At 45.7% G+C, this 9,123-nt stretch overlaps 1 protein-coding gene across 3 annotated transcripts in view; it reads left to right on the top strand.

The window, feature by feature from the left end:
* The first annotated feature begins 215 nt into the window (after positions 1 to 215).
* The window catches only part of BANP (BTG3 associated nuclear protein), a 607,582-nt gene continuing 598,674 nt past the window's right edge, over positions 216 to 9,123 (top strand). For 2 of the 3 annotated variants that reach the window (XM_033941785.1, XM_033941784.1), the window contains exon 1: positions 216 to 841. The gene's annotated coding sequence lies outside the window, so the exon portion shown is untranslated. The remainder of the gene's footprint in view (positions 842 to 9,123) is intronic. The other variant, XM_033941783.1, reaches the window with a different exon arrangement.

Below are 9,123 nucleotides of genomic sequence, written 5' to 3'. Positions count from 1 at the left end.
AACTGCTCCTTGAGAGTGTGCTGTAGCATAGGGTAGCTTTCTGCTTTAGCCTCCTTCTGTTTTTTTTTCCTTTGAAACAAACTATGCTTTTTGAGATCTCGCTGGGTGATCCACACTGGCCACTGTTGCAAATGGGATCGTGGGCTAGAGAGGTCTTGGTGTGATTCAGCAAGGCTTTTCTTATAATCCTGGAAACCAAATTCCCAAATGAAGATAGATGTAGCAGAGCCAGTGCACTCAGTAAGTCATACCAGGAAAGATGCAAGCTTTGCATGTAGATCCCGAAGGAGCGAGAGACATCACACAACACGCTTAGCAAAGCCCAGTTCTGTCCACACTGCAGCGGCTATATTTCTGGTTTTGTACGAAACAAAAGCATTGTGATCATGAAAGTGAAAACCGGTTCTATTCTGACGGCTCTTTGGGGGGATAATTAATAATTGGCGGAGAATAGTAGAGGAACAGTTTATTTAATCAGCAGCACAGCCTGGCCCGTTATGGCGGATCCGGAGGGGGTATTTGTCGGAGCAGAGAACTTCGTTTTACCGCCGTTGCCCTAGTCCAGCCAGTTGGCGCCTATTTGTCACCTTGGGCTTCGCGGGGTTTTATTTCTACGCGCAGCATTCTTCCCTTTTTTTTGGAGATCAGAGCGCGCCGCCATTTTGTGCCGTGGCGGCGCTGCGCCTGCAGGGGGCTCCCGCGGGCGCTCTCTCGCGCTGCAGCCACGCGCCAGGCCCGGCCCAGACGAGCGCGGCCGAGGGGGAAGCGCGGCTCGTCTCGCGAGGAAGGACGCCATTATCGCAGCTCCGCCACAAACAACACGAGAACTCGCCCCAACACGGTAATTCAAACCTGCAGCCGCTCTGCCCCTGCGCCGCCATGTTAGCCAGCGGCCCCGGCCGCCTCGCCGCCGCTCTCCCTCCGCCGGGCGGGCTTCTCGGAAGCCGCCGCTGCAAGGGGAAGCGGCGGCGCAGACTAAGCCGAGGGTCCGGGTGTTGGGGAGGGGGGGGAGGAGGAAGAGACGGCGCCCCCGCGCAAACAGAAACGGCGCGAGGACATTTTGCGCGCCCTCCGCCCGGTTTCTGTGCATTTTGGGCGACGGAGGGGGGGAATAGAGGCGCTTCTTGTCTCAGGAAAACTTGAGTTTGTGGTAACGTCGCCGGTGCTTCGTCGCTTATGCCCTTTTTTTTGTTTTTTTTTTTTTTTAAATTATTGGGGAAGGGGTGACGGGGTAGAAAAGCAGTGCGCCCCTCCCCCCGCCGTCTCTCACCGTTTGTAGCGTGACGTAGGACACTCGCGCGCTCTCTCGCTCTCCACAAGCTGCTCCTGACTTTGACCTTTCGTTTGTGCCCCCCCCCACTCCGTGGCGGGGGGGGGGGGGAGGCGTGACATCTCGCTCTCGAGACGCCTAAAATCGTTATGTGTGCGCGTGAATGAGTGAAAAGGGAGAGAGAGAGCGCGGAAGGAAATGAGTTGGGGGGGGGGGGTTTGTTCGCCCCTCGGTCACAGGCTGAACGGGGTTATTTTTTATTTTTTAAATCTTTCCGGCCCCGATAAAGACAGAAACGAAGCCGAAAGGGTCGACAATGTCTGGCAGCGAAATAACTCTTCCACAACTAAGACTAAATTTGGTATTGGGGGGGGGGGGGATGGGCCTAGAGAAATAAAACACTTCCGTGGCAGAGGGAGTTCCTGCATCTGCGGCCAGAGATGATGGTGATGATAGACTGTGTATATATAGCACTTAGGGAATTACTCCTGATGCCTCTTTAATCCTCTCCTGGTCACAGAATAGAAACAAACACGGACAGGCGTATACACAAAAAAGAACCCATATGCCCAGAGGGGTTGGAGCACATTAATATCAATATTAAATATATATATATTTTGAGTAGTTAGAAATATCTAATGGCATTGTGTGGATAGTTATGCTTATATATGAATGTTAATTTTATGTAGTATTTTCCCACTATTTTGATTAATTATGGGTTTATTAACTCCCATTTGCTGATCACAGCTGGGTGGTGTATACTATGCATGTAAATAAAGTTGCATCACAAACATCAGGGATTCTCTGCAGGCTTTCCCCTTTGTGACCCCCCTCCCCCCCCCCCGTTGCTATACCTCTATCCGTGATGGACTAGCTGTTATTGATTCAGATTTGTATTTCGTTTTCTTTGTGGTATACTCTGAAACTTTTTGGGTGATTGAACTATAGAGCTGTGTAGGGTGATACCTAACCATGAACTATGTGGGCTGGTACTGGTATGTCACCCAGTGATGGAGAAGCATGACAATGCCTGTTGCCTCGGGTCAGTGGCACCCTGTGATGAAACTCTAAAATATATCCTTTAAAGTCTATTGACAGTGACATCTATTAGCTAGTTGTACAGTAGAGTCTCGTATGTCTGATTCTCTCGGGAAGGGGTAAAACGCGGACCTCACGGACCTGACAGACCTAAAACCGCACGTCCTTAAAAAACTGAGGTCCGTGCCACTTGTAGTTAGTTTCTGGATCTGACAGACCTCGATGATAATTTAGCGCTGACGGATCCATCTCAGCATAGGGAGGGAAAAGTATTAGGATCCGTCAGCGCTAAAATCCGTCAGCGCTGACGGATCCATCTCAGCATAGGGAGGGAAAAGTATTAGGATCCGTCAGCGCTAAAATGTCATCGAGATCTGTTGGAGCCGCGGACCTCAGATTTTTAAATTTACTGGGGCTGCAGGAAACCGGTTTAAAGGATTTGTTTTAGAACCGCTCCAGCACTAGTCTCTGGCTCTGACACCTCGATGACATTTTAGTGCTGACGGATCCTAATACTTTTCCCTCCCTATGCTGAGACAGATCTGCCAGCGCTAAATTGTCATCAAGGTCTGTCAGAGCCAGAAACTAACTACAAGTGGCACGGACCTCAGATTTTTAAGGATGTGCGGATTTAGATCCGCGAGGTCCGCGTTATACCCCTTCCCAATTCTCTCTCTTATATATAGTTTGATTGATTATGGTATAATTATGACTGTATTGAAAATGATGTCAGAAAACACCATTTCAGAAGCTCATGTAACTGCTTTGAACTGACCTCCCAGTCATTAGTAGCCATATAGAAACTTTCAATAAACCACCTGGATTATCTGACTGCATTATAGGGATACATATAAGTTTCTCATTCTCTTTCCTGGTCTCATGTTTCGTTAAAAGCAACATTCTTAGGTACAGAAACTTACATTTCATTAGCAGAATAACAATGTCATTGTAAAACAGTTAAAACTGTATCGTAAACTCATAGATGTTTAAATAAGAATTGAAACGTTTAGCATTTCTTAAATATGAATGCATGTAATTTTATGCGGTATATAATTTTTAGAGAGAAAGAAAGGTCTCTTATGAAAGGAATGTCAAAAGACAAGGAACTAAGGGTGGACCAGTAAAAATGAATAGTGAAACCTTTGCATAAGAACTGTTGAAATATAAAGTTTATTATGATAAAAAAGACCATATATCTATGTAAAACAAACACCCAAAAGATGGTGGAAACTGAGAAGAGAGACTCGAACTTGACATAGTTCCCTGTTTTGAGTTATATGTCTGTAATGTCTTGTCGGTATAGTTTAATATTATTAGTTTGTAATTCCTCTTCTGTATACTGCTTAGAAGTACGATAAGTGGTATAACAAATTTTAAATAAACTAAACATTAGGAGTCAACAATGATCTGAATAGTTTAAAATATAAGTGACTGTGAATTCCATGTAAAGATTGTTTTTGTTAGGTGCTATCAACTCATGTTCGAGTCCAAACCACTTGATGAAAATCTTTAAGTTTTTGTGGCAGAATACAGAAGTAGATTGCCGGGCCTTTCTTCTGCGCAGTATAAATTTGATGTTGCCATTGTCGCATCGAATGTGATCCTCTGCCTCTAACACTGCCCATCTGCTGCCCAAGTGGGTGGTACATCATTAGTCTGACATCTCCACTGAAACCTGTCCGCCTGGGAGGCCCGGCTGGTAGTGAAACTACTGATGGCATAGCTTTATGCTTCACAGATGTGCATGAGCTCCAGTATGGCAAGCCCATGTACCATGACTGTGAAGATTACCTAACATCCAATCAGTTATTTGTGTTTTAAATCCATTCAGATCATTATTGACTTCAATGTGCGGTGGTGGCCCAAAAAGCAAACGGGATGCTAGGAATTATTAAAAAAGGGATGGTTAACAAGACTAAGAATGTTATAATGCCCCTGTATCGCTCCATGGTGCGATCTCATCTGGAGTATAGCGTTAAATTCTGGTCTCCTAATCTCAAGAAAGATATAGTGGTGCTAGAAAAGGTTCAAAGAAGAGTGACCAAGATGATAAAGGGGATGGAACCCCTCTTGTATGAGAAAAGACTAAAACGGTTAGGGCTCTTCAGCTTGGAAAAGAGAGGGCTGTGGGGAGATTGAAGTCATCAAAATCCTGAGTGGAGTAGAATGGGTACAAGTGGATCGATTTTTCACTCTGTCAAAAATGACAAAGACTAGGAGACACTCGAAGTTATAGGGAAATACTTTTAAAACCAATAAGGAAATTTTTTTTCACTCGGAGAATAGTTAAGCTCTGCAACGCATAGTGAGAGGTTGTGGTAAGAGTGGGTAGCATAGCTGGTTTTAAGAGAGGTTTGGACAAGATCCTGGAGGAAAAGTCCATAGTTTGTTATTGAGAAAGACACGGGGAAAGCCACTGCTTACCCTGAACCAGTTGCATGGAGTATTGCTACTCCTTGGGTTTTGGCCAGATATTAGTGACCTGGATTGGCCACCGTGAGAACAGGCTACTGGGCTTGATGAATCATTGATCTGACCCAGTAAGGCTATTATGTTCTTACTAGTCGTTAAGCCCGTTACATTAACGGGTGCTAGAATATATGTCTGTCTGTCTTTTTCTTTCTGTCTCTTTCCTCCCTCCATTTCCCTGTGTAGCGCTGTCTCTGCTTTCTTCCTCAGTCTGCACTCTCAAGCTGTAACATTACTGCTTAGCTTTTTCTCCCTGCAAGCATCTCTGCTCTCTTTCTCATCCCCAGTCTCTTTGCTCTTTTTCTCTTCTTGCAGGGATCTCTGCTCTCCTTTTTGTATATGTTCCTGATTCCTTCAAACTTCTGTTTTCTCTGTATGCTCCTGATCCTGTGTTTCCCTGTAGGTGTCTCTTTTTTTTAATTTAATTTTATTCCTTCTTCAGTCTCTGTTCTTTATCTGAACATTCCCTTCCTCAGTCTCTCCAACTGCAGCTCTCTTGCCCTCTAAGCCCCTGCTGTGCATGTCACTCCTGATCCCCTCTAGTGTTTAAGCCTGTTAAAGCCTCCTACCTTCACATGTCCCCTATTTTCAGCCCCAGCTCCAAACTCATTTTTTAGCCCCCCCCAGCCCTCTTCTCCCATCTTTTTCCTTTCAGCTTCCAGCCCTCTTTTCTCCCATGTCCCTGGAGCCTATTAATCCACCGAGAAGCCCCACCCTTCCCTGGCCCAAATGGAAGCGTCCCTTTCCCTCTCTGTGGCAGTGGTTGTTTTTATTTTTGGTTTTGGCCGGGGTTTCTCCCACTCTTCCTCCCCTTCCCCTTTTGCCCCCTCTCACTGTTTTGTTTTCCTGTTCTCACCCATTTTCTGCCTCGCTTTCCCTTTCTCTTCCAGGACCGGTCTTGCTGTCTTGTTATGGCGGCTGGGTTTCCATGGCAACCCTGCTCGCGGGTCTGTGAGTATTGGGCCCTAATGTTATTTCCTCCTATTTGAAGCTGTCCGGGTCTGGCGGCGCCGTGTCGATTGGAACCGGGGAGGCAGGGCCTGGCTCAGTAGGTGGTGGAAGAAGGCTGGGGAGCCGCTCGATGGATCGCAAAAAAAGGAGGAGGGGCTGGGCACTCGGAGAAGGGAGCCGTTTTAAAAGGCGCCCCCGCGGCTCCTCTCATGCGCTGCAGTTGCGTCGGAAGATGAGAGAGGAGCCGCGGCTGTGGCTTTGTGGGTCCGTAGTCAGAGAGAAGTAAGACTGGGGACTTGCGCATGCGCACTCCTGCGGCCACAGACCTACAGCGCACGGAACACGCAAATAGGAGTGCGCATGTGCGAGTTAGCCTTTTATTATATAGGATGACTTCTAATGCAGGCACTTGACACTGAAATATGGAACTGATTGTAACAAAAACCATCTATATAACATAGATATGTTAATCACAAAGTGTTCGATGCTCAAAGATTTGTGGTAGAGGAAAACTACCGTGAATCTAGCACTGGAAAAATTGTTGTGGCATGCTCTAAATAATGAGCATGCTAATTCATGCCTCATTAAAATCATGGCAAATCAGCAGCTCAGTGCACAAAATGTCAAGTGCTTAAGCAGTGATTGGCTCAGGCACTGGCAGAAAAGTTGACAGAATGAACAGATCCCAGGTGTAATAAAAGTAATTCTTTTTTCAAACTTTTAGGATTGTTTGAAATAAAGAGCTAGTTTTATTACACCTGGGATCCACTCTTCATTCCGTCTTCTATCCTGCTGTTGATTTTTTTTTTTTTTTGGCACCTTTCTTTGGATTCCACTGGCAGAAAATTTGACATTAGAAAAAAAAAATGCCTATCCTAATGTAAAAAAAACAAACCAACCGAACCTTATTGGTCTTGTGGTCCATCACCCTTACCTCTTTCCCCTGTCCAAAATGCCTGGTAGTCCCAGTGCTGCCTAGCTCATCCCAGTCCACCTGTAAGTCTCTCAGCTAGGCCTAGGCAGGCTTGGTGGTGGAGTAGAGACCCTCCCCCATACCTTTCTGTAGGAAGTTGGACTGGTGCCTGCTTGTGTTTGCCTCTATTTGCTGTCATCTTCAAAATGGTAGCAACTTGCCTTGCCTAGTGCATCTCTTATATGGTACTTAAGCCTCATCCCAGGGTGCTGTGTGTGTGGTGCTGCCATTTTGAAGATGATGGCGCCTTTAAGTTGGTCTCCAGCCTCCTGCAAAAAGATATGGGGGCAGATTGGGTCTCTACTTGACTACCAGGCCTGTTTCTGGGGAGGCTGGGCCTGCTTTGGCCTAGCTTGGGGGGGGGGGCCTTTAGGTGGAGTGTAGAGAATGACAAAGGGAAAAAATTTATCACTGTTCCTGCCCCTTCCCTGCGAGCTCAGTCCCCGTTCGTGCCCTGTCCCCGCCCTGCAAACTGTCAGATCCCATCCGCACAAGCCTCGAATAGTTATGGTTTTATACTGAACTGAGTGTTCTCCCCAGAATTTTTTTCCAGCCAGGTGGCATGAAAAAGTAGCTGGGTGAGGCGGGTTGCGGAAATTGGTGGTTAGAATAGGGTCATTAAATCTAGTGGCGTACCTAGTATATATATGATATATATGATAGTATATATATGATATGACTTTTTAACAACCCCCTCCTCAATATAAAAAAAAGTTATTTTTAGTAATAATCCATGAGTCACACAATAAGGATGCACCTAGGAAAAGGAAGCATCTTAAACACTGCAGTGAGCACTAGAACACCAACAAACACATTGTAAAACTAAACAAGCCATCCTGTACAGTCAATGCTAAAAGAAAACCATGTCCTTTTCATACACACTTGCCCAATATGGAATAATCACAAACTAAAAATAGAAATATGTAGACAAAAAAAATTGAACTGCCAAGAAACCAGACTATATACAATGCAACACCACAGAAACAGTGACACATGTCCCCTAATACTGTGCAAAATATAAAGACAGTAGATGTAAATTTGAAAAAGGTGATACATAACAATCACCACTTTACAAATTAACAAATATAAATAAAACAAATAACGAGAAATAAGAAAATACCATTTTATTGAACTAATCCATTTTTCAATTAGGTTTCAGAGTAGAGAGTTGCACAGGAAGAGAAATCCCACCCATCCCCGCCAGGATCCTCTCGGTCCCCACCCTTCCCTGTCAGGATCCTCTCCGTCCCCACCCATCCCTGCAAGGAATTACCTCCATCCCCGCCCGTCCCCATAAAAAGCAGCAATTACTTCTGACAGGATCATCAATTCCAGAGTTTCTTTTGTGTTTGCGCTGCTGTTTTCCTTGTGGAATCTCTTTGGTGGAACCCTTTTTTTGTTTTCTGTTCAGGTAATTAACTTATAAACCCCCTCTTTTACTAAGGCTGACGTGTCCATTATATTATATGGACGAACCCTGCTTCCAAAGCCTTCCATCCCCATGGGAGTCCCGTTGGCTAGAAGGGGGTCCCCATGGGAGTCCCGTGGGCCAGAGGGGGGTCCCCGTGGAAGTCCTGTGGGTTAGGGGGGATTCCCGCGATCCCCGTTCCCATGCAGACCTCTATTTCAGAGGCCAAATGTTTCTTCTAAAGAGTACAGTATACTGCTGTTATGGTATCCTGTCCTGACCTGAGCAAAGGGTCAGAAAAAACTGCCTTATTTCCATTTCCTATTTATAAACTTTTATCAATACAGTTACAATAATACTTGATTCTAAGTAAAGCAACAAAAAAAATTATTTCTACCTTTTGTTGTTTCTGCTTTAATCATCTTCTTTCTATTCAGCGTTTGTCCTCTCTCCCTTCCATGCAACATCTGCTCTCTCTCTTTGCCCCTTCCACCCAGCCTCTGCCCTCTCTCTCTCTACCCCTTCCATCCACTGTTCACCCTCTTTCTCTTCCATATGGCATCTTCCCTCTTTCCATGTCCCTTCAATAAACTGTATATCCTGTACCCTTTCTCTCCTTTGTACATGATTCATATCAGCTTCACCCCCTCCCCTGTACTCCGGCATCTCTCTCTTCTCCTTTCCTTCCTTTCTTCCCACTCATCCCCATGATTTGGCATCTCTATCCCCTTCCCTCCCCCCATGTCCTGGCAACTCTCTCCTCTCCTTCTCTTCCATCTCTGCCTCCCTCTCCATGGCCTGGTATCTCCTTTCTTTCCCTCCCTCCCTCCCATGATCTTGGCATCTCTCTTCCCCCCAGGCCTCCTTCCCATCTGCTTTTATTTTTCTCACCTCATTTCTTGTTCAGTGCCAAACAGACAGATAAAAGGTGGGAATGGATCTTTCACCTTCAGCTGTCTTCAATTTTTCTGCCTCCTTCTCAAATCTGTTTACCTTTTCTTCTTCCCTTTCCTT

The sequence above is a fragment of the Geotrypetes seraphini genome, chromosome 4, assembly GCF_902459505.1.
Source record: "Geotrypetes seraphini chromosome 4, aGeoSer1.1, whole genome shotgun sequence".
In the NCBI taxonomy this organism is placed as follows: Eukaryota; Metazoa; Chordata; class Amphibia; order Gymnophiona; family Dermophiidae; genus Geotrypetes; species Geotrypetes seraphini.
This window is presented reverse-complemented; position numbering and strand designations above follow the sequence as displayed.